Source organism: Chiloscyllium plagiosum, chromosome 36 (assembly GCF_004010195.1).
Source record: "Chiloscyllium plagiosum isolate BGI_BamShark_2017 chromosome 36, ASM401019v2, whole genome shotgun sequence".
Classification (NCBI taxonomy): domain Eukaryota; kingdom Metazoa; phylum Chordata; class Chondrichthyes; order Orectolobiformes; family Hemiscylliidae; genus Chiloscyllium; species Chiloscyllium plagiosum.
In genome coordinates, this window is record NC_057745.1 from 30823558 (window position 1) to 30828890 (window position 5333).

Genomic DNA, 5333 nt, shown 5'->3' on the forward strand with positions numbered 1-5333 from the left:
GGAAGGGGCTGTGGGTCCGGTGTGGGAAATGGGGTGTGGGTCTGGTGTGGGAAATGGGGTGTGGGTCCGGTGTGGGGAAGGGGCGGTGTGCCCGGTGTGGGGAAGGGGGTGTGGGCCCGGTGTGGGGAATGGTGTGTGGGCGGTGTGGGGAAGGGGCTGTGGGTTTAGGCTCGGTGTGGTTTGCACGAGGGTGAAGTGTCAGTCCCCCAGCATCTGTGCTGTTGAGAACAGGAAGCCTGAGGTTTCCTGGACAGCCGGGAGTCTGGTGGAGTGCACTTAAGAAAGACTGTTGAACTTTCATCTTTATTCCTTTATTTTTCCACTTAACATCAGGAAAGAATGTAATATTAGCTTTTCACATTACTTTATGTTTCTACTTATACCAAGAATGGAAATGCTTTACTTCAAACTTTGTTTATCTTTATTAATACCTGTACCTACATTTTGTATCTGGATACCTTTGTACTGAAGATGGTGTTGCCTGCCGCCACATTGTACACCTTTCACTGTACTCCTGTACTTGAGTATACCTGTGACAATAAACCTTAAATCAAAATGCAGTGGGGAATGTCATAAACTCCCAGGCAAATGTACATCAGTCACAGTGAGTCAATCCCAATCTATTACAGCTCAATGCAGGAAAGGCAGTCTGTGAACAGGACACATGGAAAAAGCATGTTTTGTCTCGAGATGTCTTCAGTGAAGGTTTCGGGTTATAAATGGGTTATCCAGTTACAGGCCTACCCCTAATCATGCTAGATCAAACCTGAGTCTGAACGCTGAAGAATGAGCTGCAATTTATTCAGCAGATTTTGTGCTGTCTCTGTATCAGTTAGATTGAGAGGTACAACTGGTTTGCTCAGAATAATAAATTGTGGAATTGCCCAGATACTTTGCTCCATCTTTAACTCAGTTTCTAAACATTCCTTTAGACTTGTGTCAGAATACTGGGAAGGCAGGAGAAAGAGATTTTACTGAAGTCATTTTATTTTAGACATTAATTCCAGCCTGGGGAATTCCAGTCTTATGTGCAATGTTAATTTAGTCTCACCCTCAACTGAGTTCTCAGTTGCTGTTTCCTTTCCCAGAACGTGATCAATATTTTTAATATCGGGATCTTAGTGAAAATGTGGGTTGGATGAAATGCCAGTGGTGAATTCACTCAACCCAAGTTCCAAAACTTACCTTTTACTGCAATAGATGTGATCACCTTAAGGCAGCTCAGTTTAGCCACTTGAGACGGGACAGATCAAAATTCGAAGGCATCACAGCGATTACAGTATGGAGACAAATCCAACAAAAAAAAACAAGTGAGAGAACTAGAGTTGAAAATGTGAGTTTACTCCTCACCCACTTAATTGGGGAGGATTTATTGGTGAATCGGGGGCTGGGTTAATCAGAAGGATTAAAGGCAGGTCTCTCCACCTTGGAGGCTCCCTGCCTCCATTCCTGATGAAGGGCATTTGCCCGAAACATTGATTTTCCTGCTCCTCGGATGCTACCTGACCTGCCGTGCTTTTCCAGCACCACTCTAATCATGGTGGATTCTTTGCCTCTTTTCTGATTAAATCAATGGCATGAAGTCTTGTGATTGGTTCTCCTGCCTGGCCTTGAATTCAGGCCCCCAAAGTGAGTAATTAATTGTCATTTAAAAGCCTCAAGCCACCATTGCTGGTATTAACCCAAGTGGTTACACACTTGTTGTTTTTCACTATGTCTGACACCTGCACACACGACATAGGTGCAGGGGAAAAATAAGCACTATTGTTGTCAGGCAGTAGTGTGACGTAAAAAGAAAAAAGAATAAAAAAAAAGAAAAGAAAAGAAAGGAAAAAACATTAACCTAAGTGATGGGGTCTCACCTGTCTGGGTTCACTATAGGCTCCCAAGTGGGAGATGCCTAATTTAAAGGTAGCCCAGTACTCTGGTCGAGGGACCCAACATCAGGAATTAGAATTAGATTTCATTGTCCTGTTACCTCAGGTGCACAAGTATAAGAGAACATCGAAAAGTGTACAAAGTCGCCATTCTACAGTGAATTAAGTTACAAAATACAAAACCAAATTTTAAAAAAGGGACAAGCAAAGAAATACAAAGAAACAGCCAAAAGAAAAAGAAAAAAAAAATCCAGATCTTAAAGGCCTTATCTAAAAGATAGGTTTTGATGGGCCTGGGCCTGGGCCTGGCCTGGAGTTTTTGGTCAGCCTCCTCCTGGGGCAGGCTTCACTGATTGCCTTTATTCCCGCCACTGCCGCACATGCTCAGTAGGCTCTTGTCCGGCTGAGAAAGGGTCTTACAGAGAAAACAAAAGGAGCAGCAGGAAAAAAGAAAGCCGACAGAAGGGGGCCGAGCGCCGGCCCAGGAGGGGCCTGAACACAGTGCTGAGACTTAACCACCATCTTGGAAGGCCGGGGGACACACTGATAGCCATTCTGCCTCCAGGCCTTTCCTCTCTTGCTGCTGATACCCCTCCTCTGGAGGCTCAGCTTCCTCTGTGCATGGTCCAAGGCTGGCTCCAGGCCTGAGGTGGGTGCAGTACTGGCAGCTGCCACCACCTCCTCAGTAACACTGCTGCTGGCCTTGATCCTGGCAAAAGTCTAATCCTGCCCAGGTCAGTGACTGATTGACACTTCATTCAGGGGACTGTTACAAAAAAGGCCAACACACAAGGAGCCATCACCTTAAGCACACTGCCATACTGATGAGATCACCGCTAATGCTGTTTCCATCCCAAACACACAAAACCCAATGGTTTTATCTGGGCAGTTATGACCCTTTTCGCTGCATCTCAGACCTCAGTCTCAGATTTGTGTTTAACAATTGACACAGTGTTCGTTATGACAGCATTCACTGTATGGTTTCCCCAGAGAGTAATCCTAAACATATGCTGACTTATTAGTGATTCCACATCCATTTGTAAGAAAGTCATAGCCACAGTGGATTCCCATTGGTTCTCTGAGTCTGTTTTTTAAAAAACAGGTTTAAAGCTGGTCTTTCTCCTTTGCAACCTTCATCCCTTCACAGCCTTCTGCCATAACCATACTCCCCAAAACTTGAAGGCTCCCTCCTCACTCTACCTGAACCAAAAAAAAACAGACTTCTCTGATCCTGGAGTCTGGCAACTCACCATCACGCCCACTAACAATATCCTCCAATCCCAGGCTGTCTCTCGCTCTCACCTTTGCTGCTGGTTGGTTCATGAATGAGCCTCTCAGCAACAGATAAGGGAGAGGGAGAACGTGTGATTGGAGGAACAGTTCCACAGAGTGCCTGATTGTTTCATATATAGCAGGAGTGGGGGGGCAGGGTATAGTTTCTCCTATTGGTCTGCCTTGTGGCTGAATTTTCCCTGGTGTTCTGGGGGCAGGGCAATGGGCCTCTTGAGGTAAAATTGGCACCTACCAGTCCTGTGCTCCCCTGGTATTGATCTTGAGCAGGTAGTGATTTAAGAGGTTAGTTAGAATTTAAGAAAGAAAATAGTTGTGCAGCAAAAACTGACAGCAAAGTTATGATGGGAAGTAAACTGCGCATGCAAGAAATGTATTGTGCAGGGAAGTCATTTTGAACATTGGTTCTCAGATGGCATTACTGGGAGTCATTCTGGATTAGTGGTGCTGGAAGAGCACAGCAGTTCAGGCAGCATCCAAGGAGCTGCTCTTCCAGCACCACTGATCCAGAATCTGGTTTCCAGCATCTGCAGTCATTGTTTTTACCGCCGTTACTGGGAGTGAGTTTAACGAAATGCTGTTTTGTATCTAAGAGGCTACTGGAGCAATGCAGAGTATATTGAAGCTGCAGTCCGGGCAGGAGTTAACAGCAAGTGTGTACAAGTGTTTAATATATTAATGATGGATTCATAACTTCGCGTCTATATTTCAGTTTCATCCCTTACAAGTCAAGGAATCACAGAGACAAGATATACAAGAAATGTGAACAGCATTGTGTATCTATGTGCAGGCACGTTCCTTTCAGGGCCTGAAATGCTGATAGCTGTGTTACATTGTGCTGTAGGGAACTCTGATATAAAGCTTCACTTTGAATACCTCCTGTTGTTCTGTATGATCCATCAGGAATGTCAGCCTGATTGACCCCATGCTATCCCGTTGTCAGAGTGGGATTTGTAATGGAGATAATTGCTCTGCGTCCGGTTTCAGTGTTCATGTTGGGAGAGTTAACATGATAATAAAACACAAAGGGGACTCACAATGTCTAAGAGACAGTGTTCAGCAGCATTGAGGTTAATCTTACACCGCGTAACTCACAGAGTGGGCTGGATTCTCCCGAAATCGGAGGAAGGGGTCCTATAGTTTTGGTATTCCGTAAGGAGTACCTTTGAAGAGGAGAAACCTAGAGTTTAATAATTCTCTCCTCTTTCTCTTTTCTCTTCTCAGGCCAAGTGGCACATGGAATAGACTCAGCACATGTGGTAGGCAAAACACACGGGATAAAGCACGTGCTTACTTTTGTTTCCATTGCTACATTTTCCAGGAACAACTCATCAGCTTGTGGCCAGACACTGGAGTTTGAGTGACCCCACTCTGCCTCAGGCCTGGCCAACCAGGACACCCTCTCACTCTGACCATCTTCTACCGTTGTATCTGAAGATCCACAGGTTGGTTGACAAGCTGGTGGAAAGTTGAAACTTTATTACTGGAACAGCACAGCAGGTCAGGCAGCATCCAGGGAACAGGAGATTCGACGTTTCGGGCACAGGCCCTTCTTCAGGAATGAGCAGAGAGTGTTCAGCAGGAGAAGATAAAAGGTAGGGAGGAGGGACTTGGAGGAGGGGCGTTGGAAATGTGATAGGTGGAAAGAGGTCAAGGTGAGGGTGATAGGTCGGAGTAGGATGGAGGCGGAGAGGTCAAGAAGACGACTGCATGGATTTGTAACCGGGTTTTCCAAGCTGCTTGGAAAACCCGGTTACAAATCCATGGTGTGAAGTGTTAAGGGTGGGACAAGGGAGTACGACAAGGCCCAAGACTCCAGGCCTACTATGCCCAAGTCAGAAGGTGGGGTTGCTGTGCTTGTGTCAAGGCTGGGGGCCCAGGCCAGAGAAATCTGGCTGCGCTTAGAGTAGAATCTTTAGCTCAGAGTTAGGTCAAATAGATCTGGAGACCCAGAAAGTGCAGACACTTTCCCAGTTTTGCAATGTTTACTGAGTGTAATGCAGCATGTTGCTGTGCTCTGGAATGCGCTGTCTGAAATAGATACAATAGTACCTTTCCCAAAGAAATTGGACAAATAATTGAAGGGAAAAGTTTTACGGAGGGGGGGGGAGCGACAAGAAAATGTAGGGAGTGGGACAAACTGGATTAGCTCTTTCCAACAGTTGG

The 5333-nt window shown here is 45.7% G+C and overlaps 1 long non-coding RNA gene across 1 annotated transcript in view; it reads right to left on the reverse strand.

Annotated features, from left to right (window-relative positions):
* The window catches only part of LOC122540856, a 3504-nt gene extending 319 nt beyond the window's left edge, over positions 1 to 3185 (reverse strand). Inside the window, exons 1-2 of the long non-coding RNA XR_006309433.1 lie at positions 3128 to 3185; positions 442 to 530 (exon numbers count right to left, since the gene is read on the reverse strand). This is a non-coding gene — a long non-coding RNA (uncharacterized LOC122540856). The remainder of the gene's footprint in view (positions 1 to 441; positions 531 to 3127) is intronic.
* Between the last annotated feature and the right edge of the window lie 2148 nt (positions 3186 to 5333).